Source organism: Dreissena polymorpha, chromosome 10, assembly GCF_020536995.1.
Source record: "Dreissena polymorpha isolate Duluth1 chromosome 10, UMN_Dpol_1.0, whole genome shotgun sequence".
Classification (NCBI taxonomy): Eukaryota; Metazoa; Mollusca; class Bivalvia; order Myida; family Dreissenidae; genus Dreissena; species Dreissena polymorpha.
The window spans coordinates 57,717,864-57,727,675 of record NC_068364.1 but is presented as its reverse complement, the minus strand read 5'-3'; the positions used below and the strand labels follow the sequence as shown (position 1 = coordinate 57,727,675).

The following is a 9,812-nucleotide window of genomic DNA, read 5'->3' as shown; positions in this document are numbered from 1 at the left end:
ATAAAAAAAGAAATATTTGTGTTTTTAACCGTTTAAGAAATAATTGTGTATAGTGTGAGGGTGTGGTGGTAATTTGTGAGATGATCTTAAAAAAAAATTAGGAGGGAAGGGGGGGGCACGGGGGATGGTTTGGGTGAAGTCTATTGTTGTATGTCAGGAAAGAGTAGTTTAGTCAAAGTATCAATCAAATCTTATCATAAATAAAGAAGTTATGGCAATTTTAGAAAAATTTAATAATTTTACCTTGAGAGTAAAGGTCATTCAAAGGTCAAGGTAAAATTCAACTTGCCAGGTACAGTAACCTCATGATAGCATGAAAGTATTTGAAGTATTTGAAGTTTGAAAGCAATAGCCTTGATACTTTAGAAGTCAAGTGGATCGAAACACAAAATTAAACCATATATTCAAAGTTACTAAGTCAAAAAAGGGCGATAATTCCGTAAAAATGACAACAAAAGTTATGCAACTTGTCCTTTTACTGTACCCTCATGATAGTTTGCGAGTGTTCCAAGTATAAAAGCAATATCTATGATACTTTACAATTTGGACCAAAACACAAAACTTAACCAAATTTTCAATTTTCTAAGTATAAAGGGCCCATAATTCCGTCCAAATGCCAGTCAGAGTTACATAACTTTGCCTGCACAGTCCCCTTATGATAGTTAATAAGTGTTGCAAGTATGAAAGCAATAGCTTTGATACTGTATGAATAAAGTGGACCTAAACACAAAACTTAACCAAATTTTCACTTTTCTAAGTATAAAAAGGGCACATAATTCTGTCAAAATGCCAGTCAGAGTTACATATATTTGCCTGCACAGTTCCCTTTTGATAGTTAGTAAGTGTTGCAAGTATGAAAGCAATAGCTTTGATACTTAAGGAATAACATGGACCTAAACACAAAACTTAACCAAAATTTTAAATTTTCAAAGTATAAAAAGGGCACATAATTCTGTCAAAATGCACGCCAGAGTTATCTAACTTTGCCTGCCCAGTCCCCTCATGATAGTAAGTAAGTTTGAATGCAATAGCATTGATACTTTCTGAGAAAAGTGGACCTAAACCCAAAACTTAACCGGACGCCGACGCCAACGCCGACGCCGACCCCAAGGTGATGACAATAGCTCATTTTGTTTCAAAAAATTGATGAGCTAAAAATCAGTAAGGAAACATGCAATTTGGTATAAAAACTAAGTTTGTTGTGCGTTTGGAATAAAACCTTTTAGCCACCCGAAGATAGAAGATGGCGTCGATTTTTTTTTCAAGATGGCAGCCGTTTCCGGTCTCATTTTTGATGTCCAAGTTGGGTTTATCTTAAACTAGTATTATTTGGGTATTTTAGACATGAGTATTCGTGTATGTGACAATTTAGGCTTTTAGAGCTTAAATTTATATATATATATATATATATATATATACTCATACTGGGTTAACTATAGGGTCTGTGATATATTTCCGGACTGTTGGGTACTTCCCTTTCCCATGCTAGTATCCAACTGAAAATTAGCGTGTTTTATGCGAATTACCTTCAACAACCTATATATAACTCAAAACTTAATATATCTAGTTATTTCTGCAGACAAATAACATATACATTTTTTTACTTTAAACCTCGTATCTGGGTCCCCATGACCCAATTATTTTTTTATATATGTATACTCTGTGATACTTGATACCGACATACCGGGTCCCTGAGTTAGTGTCACTTGAAATACGAAACATTGTTTGCTAAAAATGAGTTGGCCTTGAGCATAGTTATATCTTGCGACACTCCATTAGAATTGTGGTTAAGATCTTCTCGACCTCAAACTTGATATATTAAATCCTCACGATCAGATGTGTTTGTATTTGTGTGGCCTATGCATGAATCGCTCTGCATGGTTTCCTTGCATTATACATTTAATAACATTTTGAGTCGAATTCATTTTACAGAGGGAATGACACAATGGTGAACTAAATATGTGTTTAATGTTATTTTAATATTTTTTTGAATTTTTGCATTATTTGACTACGTATCGTGTTATTTTCTCCTGTTGCGTGATTTTGTAGTCGCCGGAACTTTTAAAAGCACAATGTCCTTGGTTAAACAATTGAGATAATGTAGGATAGAATCATCCTTGTAGAAATCATTGAATTATTTAACAGTGGTGTCCGTGTGATGCAAGCAGCTATAATGAAACAGTTGTCGCTATAACAGTTTCATTGCAAAGATACGTAAAGGTAAAGCAGTTGCGGATCGTTAATGGTAAATAGATATGACAACCAAAAACAAAACATTTATAGGATTATTAAATTGAAATGAAAAATAGAAGTCAAACGAATATTTAAACGTTATAACAATATGTATTTACTTATTGTGTTTAAACCTGACGTGATGTCACCCTGGCGTGACACGAGTATAAATGTTTTTTATGATAGCTTCGAAAAGGATTTCAAAGATAATGACTAAAACACGCAGCGATTCCTAGTACAAGAAGAGTACCGCTATTAAGACCACATTGAACACTGTAAATTGCAATTTTTCAAGATTGCATGGTCCCAAAGTATTAAATAAAGAACAAAATACCCTGTTAATTATTTAGTCCGACATGCTATTAAGACCAAGCTGAAAGTAGCGGAACTTTACTGTAGTTTTATGTGCCTTCGTGGAAAATGATCCAGTCATCGATATTCGGTCCACTTCCTCATGTCCAACAGAAAGGTATTCATTTCGTGCTTTGAACTATTCTGAAGATTTTAGTCATAGTTATGTCATAAATATTGAATAGGGACTTGTAAAACCAGTTCTTTAACTTGCATTATTGCTTCGCAAGAATGGACCTGTAAAAATGCTTTTAAATTAGTTAAAAGGAAGGTATTTGAAAAAAATCCTGTTTTTGTCTTATAAACAAAAAAAAACATTGAATGTGATACATAACCCATCACAGTATCCAATAACAGACGGACGAAAAGATTTGAGTATAGCCTATACCACTTGCGACTGGGTATAATACATAAAAACCTCCAATAACTAAAGGCAGTGGCTAGTCGTACATTCCCGTACGGCTAGACAAGAGGCTAACCGTACGGCCCCGTACGGCTAGACAATAGGCTAGCCTTACGGCGCTGTACGTATTATAGCCTTTCCTATAGAGATTGTCTAGCCGTACGGCTTATAAAGTATAGAATTGTCATTTAGTGCTGTTAATCAGTAATATGCAGCAAAGACAAATAAGCGCCCGAGCCGATTGTGACGAAGATATTTCGTACATATTTTCCTACAATAAGCCTATAACTGAAGCATTCGTATTTTTAGTTAGTGTTCGTGTGGCGTATAAATGGTTGCAGGAATTTATCAAAGCGCTGACGTCACTGTAGGTGTTCGTTGTTGTATAAGTTTAGACGCAACTCAGTTTAAAAAATTATTTTATAGCTTTTTATATTGCAAGTTTTGAATGAACACAATCCATTCAAAATTATAAAGAGTGTGTCTTAAAGCACAGGTTCAGATGTTTTTTTTTTAAATCATTAATAAAAAATATATTTTTAGCTTCGTTTTGGGAAAACAGGGCTAAATGCTTATGCATAAATTGTCATCCCAGTACAAGAGACCCTTTAAACATTATAAAATAAGACATGTCGTCCTTGTTTAACGTGTTTGCATTGCACAAGCTAATCAGTATGCACAGGCTTATCTTATTTGACATGCATTAAGCCTCGTTTTCTCTGAAAGCAGCCAGTATGTGCAGATTTTCAATGATAAACACTAGACTGGCCAATATCGTCTTACAAGCTGTTAAACTCTAGTACTCATATACACCAACTGCAGTGCACCAGTGAGTGGTGGACTATAAACAGGCAAATGTGGTGGTTATCTTTCCTAGCAGACGCTAGTAGAATGTGTAGTCTGCTGCAACGGACAGTGGTTGTATTTCCATGTCATAGTTAAAGGGATCTTTTCACGGTTTGGTAAATTGACAAAATTGAAAAAAATTGTTTCAGATTCGCAAATTTTCGCTTTAGTTATGATATTTGTGAGGAATCAGTATTACTGAACATTAACCATGGTCTAATATAGCCATTATATGCATCTTTTCACGATTTAAAAACCTAAAAATTATAGAGCGTTGCAACGCGAAACGATTGAATAATTTGGAGAGTTCTGTTGTTATCGTTTAAATTTGTGAAACTACGAAGATTGCTTATATCAGGTATAGAATACACCTCTCATGTATGCTTGGCAGGATAGCTCATTAGGCTAAAGCGTTTTTTACTACAGGATTCCGGGGGTCACTGGTTCGAGCCCTTGTACGGGCTACTTTTTTTCCATTTTTAAATTTTATTTTTGATTTTTTTTCTGGAGCGTTAAAAATCCAATGTTTACATTCATCAATATAAAGCATCTAATGACAAACTTCAAAACATGTCAAATCTGTGAAAAGGCCCCTTTAAGGCTTCTACGCACATACCGATTTGCAAAAACATTAGCGTTAGCGGACGCTCACACTAAAAATGAACCGTTGAACTAAATTTAGATTCACATCGTACATGTACATGCACGATTTACATGCTGGCGAATTCGACTGTACATACATTTTCGATTTCAGAATTTAATATCTGGCTTATTTTGCATATATCGACACATGTTCTTCTTAACTTTTCTCTAAGTTTATGTTCAAATATATGTTTAATAAATTGTTTTTTTTACACATTTTATGTAAATTAATAAATATTTGAAAAAATCGTATAATCTCGCTTTAAAAATTCTTCATCTTTCACGGCTTCCTTTCATGTCATACGGTTGCTTATTTGATTCATTAATTAGTCGACGTTCCTAAGGCGTGAAAAACCTGTAATAAAGAGTTGCGGCATCGATATTTTGAAATTTAATGACGACAGCCGTCAAAGTTACGTTCTAGAAATTGACTTACACACATAATTTAAATCGGTTTTTAATTTGATTCTTTAATAAGACGACTTTCCTATGTAAGGAGTGAAAACTGTTTTAATTAGTTGCGGCATCGATATTATGAAATTCAATGACGGCCAAGGTACTTCTCAGAAATGGAGTCACACAAATAATTTAATTGTCGTTCAGACAATGGATAAATATATGGTTTCATACAAGCAATTTATCAGTTCACTGAAAATGGTTGTCTTTAACTTAGACAATATCCATAGGAAAAGCTATACGTACAGAGCCGTACGGCAAACCTATTGTCTACCCGTACGGGGCCGTGCGGCTAGCCTCTTGTCTAGCCGTACGACTAGCCACTGAAAAATGTATAGTTATTTCATTTTCATTTTACAAATGTCTCTAAAAATATATTTAAATTTTCTCTATCATGGAAGTGTCATTTATTCATACAACACATGACAAATTATAACAACAATATATGTTAAAATTATCTGACCCTTGTCAGACGTTTTATTATGAAACTAATAAATGATATGCATGATTGTCAGATTGTGAAATGCTCAATTCAAGTATTATATAAGAGATAAATGGTGACGGACCCATGACAAACAAATAATTGGAGATAGTAGTAACAATCCATCATAAGTTGCAATACGAACTAAATGATTATCATGAAAATAAAAACTGATTTAACAAGCAAATTCGTTGAATTGATATCCCCCGCCATTATACTTCTGGATACAAGTTATGGCTCTGGACACACAAAAAAAGCATTTTTTTCAAATACAAAGGGTCATAACTCCGCTATTATTCAAGGATGTACAATGCCATTTGGCGTGCATCATCCTCTTATCCATATATATATATACTCATACCAAGTTTCAATGAAATCTGCCAAAGCACTTCCAAAATATGGTTCCGGACACAAAAGTGCCGGACGGACAGACGGAAAGACGGACAATGCCAAATTAATATCCCTCCGCTGTTGGCGGGGGATCACAAAAATTAAGCAAAATTAATTACATACACAACAAGATGCGTTTGTGAAACCCAATGTCCCCGTATATAACGTTTGACCTTGAAGGATGACCTTGACCCTTCACCACTCAAAATGTGCAGCTCCATGAGATACACATGCATGTCAAATATAAAATTGCTAGCTTCAATATTGCAGAAGTAACATAACATGAGCAATTTTGACCCATATATTTGACCTTGAAGGATGACCTTGACCTTTCACCACTCAAAATGTGCAGCTCTATGAGATACATATGCATGCCAAATATCAAGTTGCTATCTTCAATAGTGCAAACGTATTCATAAAATAAGCGATTTGGGCCACATATATTTAACCTCTGACCTTGAAGGATGACTTTGACCTTTCAACACTCAAAATTTGCAGCTCCATGAGATACACATGCATGCCAAATTTCAAGTTGCTATCTTCAATATTGCAAAAGTATTAATAAAATAAGCGATTTGGGCCACATATATTTGACCTCTGACCTTGAAGGATGACCTTGACCTTTCAACACTCAAAATGTGCAGCTCAATGAGATACACATGCTTGCAAAATATCAAGTTGCTATCTACAATATTGCAAAAGTATTCATAAAATGAGCGATTAAGGGCACATATATTTGACCTCTGACCTTGAAGGATGACCTTGACCTTTCACCAATGATAATGTGCAGCTTCAGGAGATGCATTTGCATGCCAAATATCAAGTTGCTACTTTCAATATTGCAAGTTATTGCAAAATGTTAAAGTTGGCATAAACAGACCAACCAACCAATAAACAGACCGACAGAGCAAAAACAACATGTCCCCCACTACTATAGTGGGGGACATAAAAATAGACTGATCCTACAAGCAAACCCCATATTTACACAGAACAATGTCTGAATTGACATAAATTTGGACAAAAAACATGCATTTTCCTGGATTTGAAGCACATACCTTTTGATTGCAAACAACAGTCTTACTTACTAAGACATTTCTGAAAATTACACGTTGCCAGCAAAGTACATTTTTAAATCAGATATGCAATGTCATGTCCTTACCAAATTGTACTAGAGCTGTTTTCACTTCGAGTTTGCAAACAGCCTTAAAATATAAACTAAACACTAGAAAAGAATCTTTAACAAGGGCTGTTTGTAAAACATGCATGCCCCCCATATGGGCTGTCCGTTGTAGTGGCAGCCATTGTGTGAATACGTTTTTTGTCACTGTGACCTTGACCTTTGACCTAGTGACCTGAAAATCAATAGGGGTCATCTGTGAGTCACGATCAATGTACCTATGAAGTGTCATGATCCTAGGCAAAAGCGTTCTTGAGTTATCATCCGAAAATCATTTTACTATTTCGGGTCACCGTGACCTTGACCTTGTGACCTTAAAATCAATAAGGGTCATCTGTGAGCAATGATCAATCTACCTGTGAAGTTTCATGATCCTAGGCATATGCGTTCTTGAGTTATCATCCGAAAACCATTTTACTATTTCGGGTCACCGTGACCTTGACCTTTGACCTAGTGACCTCAAAATCAATAGGGGTCATCTGCGAGTCATGATCAATCTAGCCATGAAGTTTCATGATCCTAGGCGTATGAATTTTTGAGTTATCATCCGGAAACCATTTTACTATTTTGGGTCACCGTGACCTTGATCTTTGACCTCAAAATCAATAGGGGTCATCTGCGAGTCATGATCAATCTACCCATGAAGTTTCATGATCCTAGGCGTATGCTCTCTTGAGTTATCATTCAAAAACCATTTTACTATTTTGGGTCACCGTGACCTTGACCTTTGACCTAGTGACCTCAAAATCAATAGGGGTCATCTGCGAGTCATGATCAATGTACCTATGAAGTTTCATGATCCTAGGCCCAAGCGTTCTTGAGTTATCGTCTGACAACCACCTGGTGGACGGACCGACAGACTGACATACCGACAGACCGACCGACATGAGCAAAGCAATATACCCCATCTTCTTCGAAGGGGGGCATAATGAGATAAAAGTGCACTTACAAAATCAAAGTCTTTCATTTTGAAAACCAATAGACAGAATTATAACATATAAAAAGTATACAATCTTCAGTACACTGATCAACAAATTAAAACATTTTAAATCATACAATTTGCATAAAATTCAAAGCTTGATATCTCAAAAACTTATCCACAATATTGAAAGATATTAAGAATCTTACAATCTGCATCATAACTAAAGCTCAATATCTTATAAAACTGATTGACTAAACTGCAACATTTTACAAATTATTTAATCTACAAAAAATGAAAAACTTCATATTTCAAAATTCAACCGACAGCATTGACACATATTTAGAATCATACAAAGTTAAAGCTTCAAATGTCAACTTGAAATGAGTCCAAAGTACACGGACTTTAGTGAAACACTGGTAAGGGACTAAAAAGGCAGTTAACAACAAGAGCTGTGTTCGTAAACACAATCCCCCTTACTGTGCCGCTTTGAAGCCATATATTCGACCTATGACATTGAATTATGACCTTGACCTTTCACCACTCAAAATGTGCAGCTCCATGAGATACACATGCTTGCCAAATATGAAGTTGCTATCTTCAATATTGCAAAAGCATTCATAAAATGAGCGATTTTGGCCACATATATTTGACCTCTGACCTTGACCTTTCAGAAAATTAAAATGTGCAGCTCTATGAGATACATATGCATGCCAAATATCAAGTTGCTATCTTCAATATTGCAAAAGTTATTGCAAATGTTAAAGTTGGCGTAAACAGATCAACCAACCAACCAACCAACAGACAGGACAAAAACAATATGTCCCCCACTACTATAGTGAGGGACATAAAAATAGACTGAACCTTCAAGCAAACCCCAAATTTACATAGAACAATGTCTGAATCGCCATAAATTTGGACAAAAAACATGCATTACCCTGTATTTGAAGCACAGACCTTTTGATTGCAAACAACAGTCTTACTAAGACATTTCAGAAAATTACACGTTGCCAGCAAAGTACATTTTAAAATCAGATATGCAATGTCATGTCCTTACCAAATTGTAATAGAACTATCTTCACTTCGAGTTTGCAAACAGCATTAAAATATAAACTTAACACTAGAAAAGAATCTTTCAGGAGATAAAAGTGCACTTACAAAATCAAAGTCTTTCATTTTGAAAACCAATAGACAGAATTAAAGCATAAAAATTATGCAATCTTCATTACACTGATCAACACCATTGAAACATTTTAAAATCATACAATTTGCATAAAACTCAAAGCTTGATATCTCAAAAACTTATCCACAATATTGAAAGATATTAAGAATCTTACAATCTGCATCATAACTAAAGCTCAATATCTTATAAAACTGATTGACGAAACTGCAACATTTTACAAATTATTTAATCTACAAAAAATGTAAAACTTCATATTGCAAAATTCAACTGACAGCATTGACACATATTTAGAATCATACAAAGTTAAAGCTTCAAATGTCAACGTGAAATACACATCCAAGATATCATTTAAACTAATATACTGACAAAGTTTCAAGAAGATTCATAAGTCCATATAAGGAAAAATGCCCCGCCCACTGGTGGCCATGTTTTTCTTAGCAACTGGAACCAATTTCAAACTTGTCCAAATATCATTGGGACAAATCTTCTGACAAAGTGTCATGATGATCGTACAATAAATATGGCTTCTAGAGTTTTAACAGGGTTTTACTTTAGCCATATAAGGAAAAATGCCACGCCCCTTAGTGGCCATGTTTTTTCACCAACTAGAACCATTTTTGAACTCATCCAAGATATCATTTGGACAAATCATCTGACCAAGTTTCATTATAATCGGAAAATAAGTGTGGCCTACAGAGTGTTAACAATGTTTTAGTAAAGCATGATACATAA

General features: G+C 34.9%; 1 long non-coding RNA gene across 1 annotated transcript; it reads right to left on the bottom strand.

Annotated features, from left to right (window-relative positions):
* Window positions 1-5,378: 5,378 nt before the first annotated feature.
* On the bottom strand, window positions 5,379-8,356 carry LOC127848189 (uncharacterized). The gene is made up of 2 exons (XR_008034401.1): window positions 7,698-8,356; window positions 5,379-7,560 (listed from the first exon to the last, which is right to left on the bottom strand). It is a non-coding gene; the product is annotated as an uncharacterized LOC127848189 (long non-coding RNA).
* Between the last annotated feature and the right edge of the window lie 1,456 nt (window positions 8,357-9,812).